This window comes from Syzygium oleosum, unplaced genomic scaffold (genome assembly GCF_021117445.2).
Source record: "Syzygium oleosum isolate NSW1041296 unplaced genomic scaffold, Sole_v2.1 Sole_v2.01, whole genome shotgun sequence".
NCBI lineage: Eukaryota > Viridiplantae > Streptophyta > Magnoliopsida > Myrtales > Myrtaceae > Syzygium > Syzygium oleosum.
The window spans coordinates 21,672,894-21,685,339 of NW_026607485.1; the positions used below are offsets into that span (position 1 = coordinate 21,672,894).

Consider the following 12,446-nt stretch of genomic DNA (forward strand, 5'->3'; position numbering starts at 1 on the left):
CGCATGTAATTACCTATTTTCAAAAGTTAGTTTTGTGATTTCTATCCTTGAAGTATCTTGTTCCAAAGAAGATTGATCGATCCGTCAATTTAAGTACGAGTGGAACAAAACTATTTTCTTTAAATATGGGAATCCCAACTTCGGCATTTTAAGTGATTAGAATAGCATCTATTAGTTCATTTGCTAACATATGAAAATATGTAGACGGTACCAGACGAAGGGAAACGGAAGGACTTAAGAACAAGAATCTTGCTCCAAGATAACGCAAACAAACCTCGTCAATCTCTTTGTTTATTCGATAAAATGGCAATAAAAGGCCCTGAGAGGCTCTTATCGTCCGAAGCACAAGCGCATTACAAGCATATGAAAGTAAATAGAAGTTAGCTCTCTTGTGAACAAAGAGGCTAATGTTAACAAACCGAAAACACACAAACTTGTAAACACACTGCCACGCCTTGCACACTCCACAACCAAAAATGCTCCGAACTGAAGCTTTTTTATTTAGTGTTAGCATCAGCTAAGGGGTCCGCGTGTTGCGAGCCCCCTTCAGTCGGAATTGGAATGACAACACATGAGACTAAGATCACACCTCATGAATCGGCTACAACCGGGGCAGTACAAATCCCCAAGACCGGTGTAATCTGGGACGCAGACGTCCAGGCACATGGGCGGTCCTTGAACGTCTTTATATTTCTTCTTGAAACTTTCTGCAAGAGCTGTCCAACCATCCTTGGCAACCTGATCCATCACCAATTTTAAATCACTCAAAAGGCCTACATGCTGCGCCTGCAGATCACGCCCTTTGGCGAATATTGCAACCCCGCCTCTTTGACAGGCTTTGTAGGCTTCGCACATCTCGTATACTATGCGATCACGCAACGGGTCTTTTTCAATGTTCAGAATTTGCAGAGCTTGGAACCTACAAATCAAGCAACTCCTTAAACGGATGCGGAATAGCTTCATGTCCTCAACGGGAACCACGCAAAGGTTAGGAGTGACATCAACTGCTGACTGCGTAGCAGCAGTTCCTCCATAAAACAATATGTACTCGGTCTGAATCTGTACGAACACGACAAATGTTAAGTGTAAGATTAATAAATCCAATTTAAAGCATTAGAAATATGAGTGTGTTTACCGCATCCAACTGGACTGCCGGTTCTCTTAATACGAGCTGAACCCAACTGCATGGATCCCTCCAAGGATGGGTACTTTCATTCCCTGTGTAAGGGAAAGCATCCGTCTCCCATATCCGGAGCATGGGCATGGCATCCGTGTTCTCCACCCAACCAAGCGAGTCCAACACCACAACCATGGTTTCTCGCTTGAAGCGTCACTCTTCCTTGATATATCGACCGGCGAACCTATTCATTTTCTGTGGGTGCACCATTAAAGCCCATCGCCTCATAGACTCAAAGCTTGGCAGCGCTTCCAATTTGTCATGCCCCGCATCCACAATAGGAATCCAAACAAGCTCATAGAGTGTCTCCTTCTCCGTTTTCTCCGTTTTACTCTGGATAGTATCATCTTTTAGGTCATCTTTAGGGATTCCAAAGCGCCAAGGATCATCATGTATCCTTTCAAGAGTTGCAATGTCACATTCAGAGATTTTTTGGTCCGAAATTATCAGCAATACATTCTTCTTCCTGAACGACTCAAACTTGACCTGCATATGTCCAATGGAGAAAAGAAGAGAGTGAATGAGTTGGTTAGTAAAATAAGTAGAAGCAATCAAAGAGTTGGAATAACTAATAAGTTTGATACTTCCTAAGATTAACAAAGACATTTATGCGTTAGTTGAATTTTTCTCTTTTGATCTCTAACTGGTACTCTGGTAGGATATCATGTACGCTTTACCAGTTAACTGTCACATTCGAATAATAGCGTTAAACGGGGTGATCAGTCTGGAGTCTGGACACATAATAAAGGATAGTCATATTCTCTCCTTCCGCTATGACATAGAGACCTTACAGAAAATATCTAAACAAGCCATCGATAAATGAAGAATTTCTTGGCGTCCTGCCTCCCTGAAAACGAATATTTATGAGACTCATAGAATATAACGTGGCCAAGAAACATCTTTCTATTGCCAGAAAGACAGTAAATACACCCATAAATATGTCAACATGAATGATGTCTGCCGATATTGTTCCAAGACTATCAAAGTGGTAAGGACTACAGATCATGGCCTTGGTTTCTCATACATGACAATTGATGCTTCTCCTGGCCCCTGTTCTATCTCTTTATCTCTTTCCCCGACCAACACATGCACACAAATGGATGGACCAAGGAAGGTAATTTACAGTTTCCATAGTAAATTATCATTGCTGAATCGTACTACGAAATCTTTAATGTCGGATTATCTATATAGCCTTATATTTTCCAGGACAAATATAACATCGTCATAAAAACAGCTACATAAGCATTTCGAGTAGTAAACCAGCTTTCAGTATAACCAAGGAAGAGTAGACGTGGGGACTGATATGGTGACAAGTGTATAGTTGGAATGAATCCTGTAGTATATTCACGAACTTTGGAATGCACCTCTTGGAACGACCAATGTGAGATCCACTATTTTTTTTTTATACCCAATCAAATTGATGATTCCACAGTATGGATTTCCTAGAAAATAGATTGAAGAAGGAGCTAAAAAGGAGATTCTGCAGAGGGCAAACCGGTGTGTCATTGGGAGCAGCAACAATTGGATCCGCTGAGGAATCCTTCGCAAGCAGTGATCTCAGAAAGTCCGCGATGTCCACAGGAGCTTCAACCTTTTTCACGTACTTCTGATAATCCTCCATGAGGCCTAACATCAATGAAATGGAGATCAAGGGCCATCCGACACGAGAAGAGAGTCAACACACTAAATCAACTATCCATGGATGGCTACCTATTTGATTCTTGCAAGTTTCAACCGCTGCGAGAACAGCTCTCTTCCTGTCTGACACCCTCGACGTAAGAATACCCATTTCTGATTCTGCCAACCTGAGATCATTGCCGTAACTATTAATCACCAGACCAGAAAGCAGAGCCCCATCTTCTTATGCGTCATCATAGAGTAACAGTAAAACACAGAGTTACAGACAAGGTATATATGAACAGTTCCTGATTCGAATGAGCGTCCTGTTACCTCTTGTTTCAAAATCTAAAGGGTCTTAACGACAAAGACAGAACAGGAGAGCAAAAGGTGCATTTCTCCTGGGCACCACAAGAAACATATGGCGTGCTCATGCAGCATCCGAGAAACAAAACAAGAAGCGGCAATCGTACCTTTTATGGAAACCGATGATCTGGGCGAAGATGTTCCCCGCGGCCAGGATGGCGATGATGGCCTCACAGCTCCACCCGGGTATTGTTCGAAATGCTTGTGCCAATTCAGGCACGTGCTTCCTACGGTGCTCATCCACCAGCTTGGAGAGATCAAACAAGCCAGTGGTCAACTCCCAGAGGTCGTTGACCACCTTGTTGAGAGGTTTGATCGCCTTCTTCTTCTTCTCATCGGATATGACCTTCTTCTTCAGTGAGCTCAGGGCCCTCAAGAGGTAAGTGGTCAGGGCATCTCTGCCCTCAGGAGGAGCTTCGGAGGCGTACCAGAAGTCGCCGTATTGTCGAGCGAAGGCCGCGAGGACGAGCAGGACTTGGGTGGTCCATCGATATCTTCGTAGATCCTGGAAGATCGACCGCAACCTCCCTTCTAAATTTTCGCCATGCGTGGCATCGCATGTCATCTGAAGATGAAGATGAGGAAGATGATGATGATTTGGACGTTTTATCCTTCTCAAATCAAATAAAAACATCTGAAATGTATAAACGGATAGTACTAATCCAGAGAAACGCACCATAAATCATCCCTCATGCAAAATTATTTGGAATCGTTGAACATTAGGAAACACTCGGATCACATAACTTTGATCTCTCAAATCCAATTATTCTCTTGTAAAGTTATGTTTTACGACGAATGAGAATCAAAATGCTTGTATTGCAGCAACATTACATGATCATGGACCATCATCCCCAGTTTTCACTTTACTCTAGCTGTTTCAACGTTGGGAGCTGTGCCCACCATAGGGTATGTACATGGAGCCTCACCTTATGAACGTAAACGTGCCGGTTTGCATGTATTTGTTGAAATTAATCATTTCATACATGTATAGATATCCCGTGCCGAAGGAAAAAATATAATAATAGCAAACCTGGCAGTAGATCCAGTCGATCTGATGTGAAATGTTGCTCGGCAAAATGATTTGCGGGGCGTCTGAAAGATCCTGTAATGGTAAAATCTCAAGCAGTTAGGGGCAACTTCTACACAATTCAATTCTCAGAATTACACTAACCTTTTCATTACTTGATCGACCATACAAATTTTACTCAAGTGAACGACAAATTTTAAATTATATGGGGTTGTTTGAATCTTTCGGTTTGATTAATCGCCCGGATGCACAAAACCGTGCGTTAGGAATGACATTTATGGATAAAATGGAAAGTCCAATTCCGTAGTAAGAAATGACATCGGTCCCTATTCCATACCGTTTTGGGGAAGCTATCCTTATCGACGAGTAGGGTGGCACCGTAAAGGATGTTGTTGACGATTCTGAGGAGATCATCCACGTTGCATTTTTCTTCATCAGAGGAATCATATGAATGCCCTCCTATGACCGAGTCTATGAACCGGTGGTCATCGATGAAGTCGATGATGTGGACGCTGGACATGGTACTCGGCTTGCTGCCGCCGCGAGAGGCGCTGGACAGCACCTGTATATCCATGTATCTTCGACGGCAGAAGGAAGAAAACAAGAGTTCAAACGACGTTAACAGAAGGATGAAGTAGAAGATGGACGATAACGTTGGTTGGCACCCCAGAGCTAACCCAATATGTTCCCGTACAGAAAAGCACATTTCATTAAGAGGACGCCTTATAGATAACCTTGAATGCCATTATGTAAATAGCCCAAAATCATCTCTATGCTCGCTCTTCCAGAATATCCTCTAAGGACATGTTTGTTTGGGTGAAAAAAAAAAATTGAATTAATTTTTTGGACCTTCACGCGTTTGGTTTGCTGAAAATTGATCAGTCAACAGAAAATCATCTACGGTCGAAGAAAATATGCATGCTTAAAATTAGGAAAATGAATTTTCTAAACCTGGAAAAAAGAAAACATTTTCTTGGAAAATGATTTCTCAGAAAAAAAATTTCTTTATCATGAAATATATAGTGAAATCAGGGAAAATTTCATGATAAAGGAAATACTTTCCGAGAAATTTCCTTGAGAATGATTAGTTTTTATTTGTTTGGTGGTTTAAGGAAAGCGAATTCTTTCTTAACAAAAGATGAAGTTTTCCCTCGATTTAAGCTTATTATTTTCAGTCCACAGAAAAACATTTTTCATATGTGATTAGTTCTCCATCATCCAAATACCGGAAAGTTAAACAATAATTTTTCGGAAATAATTTTCCTTCAAGTAAATGGATGTTAAGTAAATTTGGCTTTGTCGTTTGATTCTATGAGATGCCGGTCATTAATGTCGGAATATCTTTTTGTGCGGAGATGTTGCTGTCGAGGGTGTTGTTTCCACGAGCAAAATGATACTTGGTTTTACCTGCTAAGGAAAGAACATGGCATCTAAAAAGTAATTACCATTGGAAAGAAAAGCGCATATCACGTCGTGTTGTACGTTTCCCACCCTTTTCAATTGATATTGAACTCCGTTAAACAGTCTGATAAGATTAGCGCTTCGATACTATGATCTTTGCCGTCGCCGCAAGAGGAGTAGGACAACTCCACCAATGTCTCCATGTCTCTTCGACGGGTAAAGGAAGAGAAAATAGAAGATCGTTTAAGGTTAATCAAAAGGATGATGAAGAAGAAGAAGATGATGGATGAAACATTTCGGGCGAAACTTGCTTCTTCTGATTCGTTGGCGGATTGATCTCTCAAGATAATTGCGGAACAAACATTAGAGGATCAGTAAACTTTGTAGGAACGTATCATCTTTCTAGATATACCCACCTCTAATGATACTGTTACCTATTTGATGGAACAAGTACATTGCAGTTAGTCATAGATTACTTAATTATATCATCTATAATGGAACGAGTACATTGCTATTGAATAAATACATACAAAAGAGAAGATTTCTGGACAATTTATCTCTATTCCTTTGATGTTACAAGTGAAACCGTACAGAACATTGGCTATTTCATCACACCAAAGCCCAAACTAACAATTTCATTGGCGTCTGATCCATCATAGACCCATCAAACGGGTGGGTAAGGATGGAAATGGTCCAACCTAAATAGTCCATTTTAATCCGTTTTGAGCCATTTCCATGCAATGCAAATTCTAGTGATCCATATCCGACCCGACCCATATTGCTAAAACACTTCCATATTTAATTCAATTTAAAAAACTCATATCCAAATTGAGGTAAGAGTGAAAAGTGAGTGAGCGCAAGATCAAATAAGTGCGAGAGAGAACGAAGAGAAAGTCATAAGGATGAGTTTGATCTAAGTAAGTTGTAAACCCATTTATAATCAATTTACTTGAATATAACTAATCCGTATAATAACCCAACCCATCATAGATGGGTTAAAAAATGGGTCTATAACCCCTTTTAACGGGTCTATTCCATTGTAACCCCAAGAGCTCCTACATGGCTACTTTAACTTATACTTTAACCAAATGTGCAGTATGAATTGATATTTACATAGCTGGTTTAATAGGATATAACGAACAATTCTTTTCTCTAAACTTGCACTTTATAGTATAGGGGAGAGAATTACCAAAAAAGTCTTAAACTTATTGCATTTTATAGAATAGGGGCGACTGGACAAAGGCGAGGGTTGGCGAGCTCAACCTCACTGGCCACTGGCGAGGGTGAGGTCGAACCTCACCAGCCCTCATTGAGATCCAGCGACTGACTAGAGAAATAAGGGAAAAAAAATAAATAGAAAGAAAAGAAAAAAAGGACAAGGAAACAAATAAATAATTCGAAAAATCATTTAAATATTATGTAAAAATGTCTATGTTAGCACTGGCCGCAACATGTGGACAACTGGTGTCCATGTCAGCAATTTTCGATCAAAATTGACTGGATGGACTGATTTAGGGTTTAGCATTCGATTGGCAAAAAAAAGGTTTATGATTTTTTTTTTTTTGGTCAACAAAAAAGGTTTATGATTGAATTGGCATAATTATAATAGGTTTAGGACTTTTTTGATAAATTTCCTAGTTAGGGCTGTACTTACCATCATTCCAGATTAGACAGTAGAAAGTTTCTCCAGCTAAATCCTTAATGCGGACATCACTCATGAATAAATTTAACCCCAAACCCAAAATCATATTAATCCTCTCAATTCTAGAATATTTTATGAGTAAATTGAGCTCGTCGTTAACTCTTTGAGGATACCGGTCAATGATGTCGGAAAATCTGTTGTGTAAAGATGTCACTGTTGAGGATGTTGTGTTTCACGAACAAGATTATACTTGGATTCGTTTGCCAAGGAAAGAACATTCAGTGTTTGCCCCGTTTTGTGGGGAAAGCCCATAGCTTCTCAAAAGTGATTTTGCACATATAGGTTGCACTTTTCAGTCACAAAGAAAAGCACATAGCCTGTTGTGTTGCTCGTTTTCAAACTATTTCAAATTGGAGAAAAAACATCACCAATAAATCATAAACTATGTCCACCGTGATACCGGTACCCCAAACTTTTTTTGGTGCCGCCAAAACCCTATAATTGTACTAGTATGACAAAAATACCATTCATCTATCACCAAAATCCTTAAACTTTGCACCCTCCGTCTACCACAAAGAATATTAGCGTGATATCAATATCCTAAATTTTTTCTCGTATTACTGATACTCCAAACTTGTACCAGTTGATGACAATGCTCTCCGTCTACCACCAAATATTATAAATCTTGTCCACTGGAACACCGATACCCTAAACTCTTTTTTAGTCTCATCAATACTCCTAAGCCTGTATCGGAGACCCAAACTTATTTTTTTAATCACCAATACTCCTAGAGCCACATCAGAAATCCTTCTTACTGTCATATCAAAGATTCAATTTTCTCATATTTTTAAAAAAATATCTTGCGCATTCATTTTTCGCATACTTGATGCAATTAAACTCATACGGTTGATCAATTCAATGATTGTATATTTTCCTCTACACAGACTAGTTACATGACCATTTGTTCCGCAAGGGTTGTAAAACATGCAATGGTTTCAAGAGAATTTCTAGCCAAAAAAGTCTAATAGTAAAACTGAACGATTGAATGGAGAATAAGTAGAATATTATAAATATTATAAATCTTGTCCACTGGAACACCGATACCCTAAACTCTTTTTTAGTCTCATCAATACTCCTAAGCCTGTATCGGAGACCCAAACTTATTTTTTTAATCACCAATACTCCTAGAGCCACATCAGAAATCCTTCTTACTGTCATATCAAAGATTCAATTTTCTCATATTTTTAAAAAAATATCTTGCGCATTCATTTTTCGCATACTTGATGCAATTAAACTCATACGGTTGATCAATTCAATGATTGTATATTTTCCTCTACACAGACTAGTTACATGACCATTTGTTCCGCAAGGGTTGTAAAACATGCAATGGTTTCAAGAGAATTTCTAGCCAAAAAAAGTCTAATAGTAAAACTGAACGATTGAATGGAGAATAAGTAGAATATTATAAATATTATAAATCTTGTCCACTGGAACACCGATACCCTAAACTCTTTTTTAGTCTCATCAATACTCCTAAGCCTGTATCGGAGACCCAAACTTATTTTTTTAATCACCAATACTCCTAGAGCCACATCAGAAATCCTTCTTACTGTCATATCAAAGATTCAATTTTCTCATATTTTTAAAAAAATATCTTGCGCATTCATTTTTCGCATACTTGATGCAATTAAACTCATACGGTTGATCAATTCAATGATTGTATATTTTCCTCTACACAGACTAGTTACATGACCATTTGTTCCGCAAGGGTTGTAAAACATGTAATGGTTTCAAGAGAATTTCTAGCCAAAAAAGTCTAATAGTAAAACTGAACGATTGAATGGAGAATAAGTAGAAAGGAACAAATTGTTAGACGGATCCATTTTTCCAAAAAGCTCAAACAGTTAGGAAATGGGTCAAGGAAGATGTGGAAGAAAGATATTAATTTTCATCGTAACTTTTGTACAAATTAGAACTTCTCATTTATTGCCATAACAACAAGAGTTGATTTGACATAATGAAATTGTGATTACACCTCAAGACACAATGTATAACACATTAACAAATTATAGCTCGGAAACTAAATTTTTTTTTTTTGCGCCAAATTCCTTAAAAAACCCAAACTTTAGATAGTGTCCCAATTCCACCTTGAATATTTTTTTCATTGCAAAAAAAAGAAATCTCTAACTTTTACTTTTGTCTCAAATCTGCCGTTAGTTATCTAACGTGGCATTTCCACATCAGCTGTAAATTCACACATCTGCTTATGTGGATTTTTTTGTCAATGTCATCATAGTTATTTTTCTTCTTCTGCTTCTTGGTTCCTTACAACTATACCTATCAAAATGAGTTATAAACGCATTTCTTAACTCATTTTTGATAGTTATTATTTGAGTTAGTTATATTCAGTAAATTGGTCACAAATGAATTTAGAATGGTAAGGGAAATGACAGATTTGATACTGCCCACCATCAAACGAGATAATCTCATCTTCAGGTCAACTATACATATCTAGGCTTTTGCTCTCATTGGAATCAACCTTTGCTCAGTGATATGCTTTACTATACAAGGTATATTTAGTGATGGGATTTCCGTCATTGAAAATCTCAAGTATCCTATGAATTATTTTTCAAAATTACAAAGTTTTAAAGCGCAAAAGAAAGGTTTAAGCACAAATTGAAATCTGTACAAGAAAAGGACTTTGTCGTGTCCAGGAATGTATGTCACTATTTTAATGGATCATTTTCTTTATTTCTTTCTGTTCCTTTTCTTTTTCAAATTCTCTCTTTCTTCAACTTCCATTATTACTTATTTAGCATTGTCCTAGGTAATTTTCATAACATCTATGCCATTATATCTATACTTTTGTATCAAGTCAATGGGAACATCCTACCTTTAAGGGATCATACTCGTTATTTTTCTTTCTCAAAATATTTTCAATTGATTATTTTGTGACCATGCTATCTATGATAAATGCGTAAATTTGTATTTTTATCTTATCTCTTGCGTTTTTCAATTTTAGAATTTGAATCATTTTTGTCTCATACAATCTTACAAAAATAAAAAAGTCCAAATCTTGAAATATTTATCTCTTTTCACACACACATGTCCATATATAACAATTTCTTATTGTGAAAACATCTCTGCCACCTATCTTGCTATCAATCCTGTGTTTCATGCTCGCACCAAATACATTGAGTTGGATTACCACTTTTTTCGAGAACGGGTTGCTTCCGGAGATCTACATGTTCGCTACATGCCTACAACAGATCAATTGGCAGATATCTTCACCAAGGGACTACCTAGTCCGTGTCACGCGTTATTGAGATCCAATCTCTCAGTTGTTACACCTACTTCGGGTTGAGGGGGAGTATTAATATGTAATTTATATGTATTATGGGGTATTTATGTAATTATGCTTCTATCTGTACCCTTTCTGTAATTAGTCACTCCTATAAATACATATCATACAACCCTAATTAGGGTTGAGCCACCATAAACACTTTGTCGTTGTTTTTCTCTCTGTCTCCAAACATCAACAGTTCTTACTCAAATAAACCCCAAATGTCGTCGACTATAGCGGACAGAGACCAAAGTATTCAACTATATTCGTTAGCATAGCAACTTTTATAGACTTTTCCACTTCATATAAGAACTATCTAGCTCACTCTCTTTACTACTTCCCTTGGTTATACAGAGAACCGTCCTTCGCAGCTATGCTTCCTGCACCTTACAGTGCATGTACCTGGAGCAAATATTTCGTGAACCCTAACACATTTAATGGCACGTATACAGTGATGGAGACTATGCAATTAATCAAACACGGAAAGTGGCTGACATCTCTCTCCCCTCCACCACGCTTACTTTTGTACTTGCTATTCTTTTTGCATGGCCAGGGAGAACGGAGAAAGATAAAGCAATTATTCTGAAAAAAGTGTTGTCCATCCACTGCAACATTCAGCGCTTGGATAAAGCAAATTCGTTGGGTTTCGTTTTTCCTTTCAATTAGAACATGCACTGTCGTTGTGAAAAAATTACACAAACAGCATATTATAATTACTGTTTTCATTCGCCAAACTGGAATTAGGGAGGGGTCTAGCTGCGAAGAGTCCTTTTCGATGAGTAGAACTGTTGAAGGGTCAAAAGAAATTAACGGTATTATTTGAATGGCTAGAGAAGAAAATATCTCGATCGATTATCATCCCAAAAGTTTCATATTCCACATGCGCTCTTCCATTTCCCTCTACTATGTTGGAAAAGGACGAATTGCCAGAGAATCTTCAACAGGTAAAATTAGATAAAATTTGCCAGAAGGTTTCCTCTGCCTAATCAGGAAGCAATTCACTGGCAGTCAATTTATGGTGGGCATCTAATTATGAGATTATCGGTTTATCCATAAATCGACCACACACAAATGTGATACAACCTAGGGGATTAAATTGAACTCATAATAAGTTATTACTCATTTAATTGATTACACCCTATATTTTGTTAAGGATTTTCATTTATACTCTTCTTCCGCAGGATTGGGCAGGCAAACTTTTATTTTTACTTTGAGAATGCGCATGTTGCGTAAATAGCCAATGATTTAGAAAGTATTTTCTTAAATATGATCGATTATATTACTTGAAAATAATTAGGCATAAATTGTTACCGTTAATGAATTTTTTTTAAACGATACAAATAATCATTTTTTGGATAATATTTTAAAAATCTTTAATTTTTCGCCCAAAAAATTGCACCATTAATAATTACTTTCACCACTAATTAACTTTTTCCACAAAAACTGATCATGTTTTAAGTATAAAATTATGATCATAGGTTTATAGAGGATGCGATTTCCATGGTATAACTGTGCATTTCCTTAGTCTAGCGGTTGAAAACCAAGAAATTTTTCCCCTCATTTCGTTTAATTAGTACCTCCCTCCCTTTCTAACGACAAGGTCTACATATGCATACACTGTAGGGCACTCAAGGATCTGGAGGCACAGAATACAAGCTACCAAACGAAGGCTTCACTCCACCCATAGCAGCAATCAACGAAGTGGCTTGTCAGGTATTTTATCACATCCCTCCTAATAATTGATTTTCCTCAAGTAAAGAATGGCTTTTGCGTTTGGCTATTTTATTGTTTACAGCTTGGAAATAACTACTCCCTTGTATCAACATTATTGTGATCATGTCATTAGATCACATGCAAGGCATTAGATACCAAA

The 12,446-nt window shown here is 37.7% G+C and overlaps 1 pseudogene; it reads right to left on the reverse strand.

Moving 5' to 3' along the window:
* Positions 1 to 275: 275 nt before the first annotated feature.
* LOC115692448 (protein SIEVE ELEMENT OCCLUSION B-like) lies at positions 276 to 4,740 on the reverse strand (annotated as a pseudogene).
* Between the last annotated feature and the right edge of the window lie 7,706 nt (positions 4,741 to 12,446).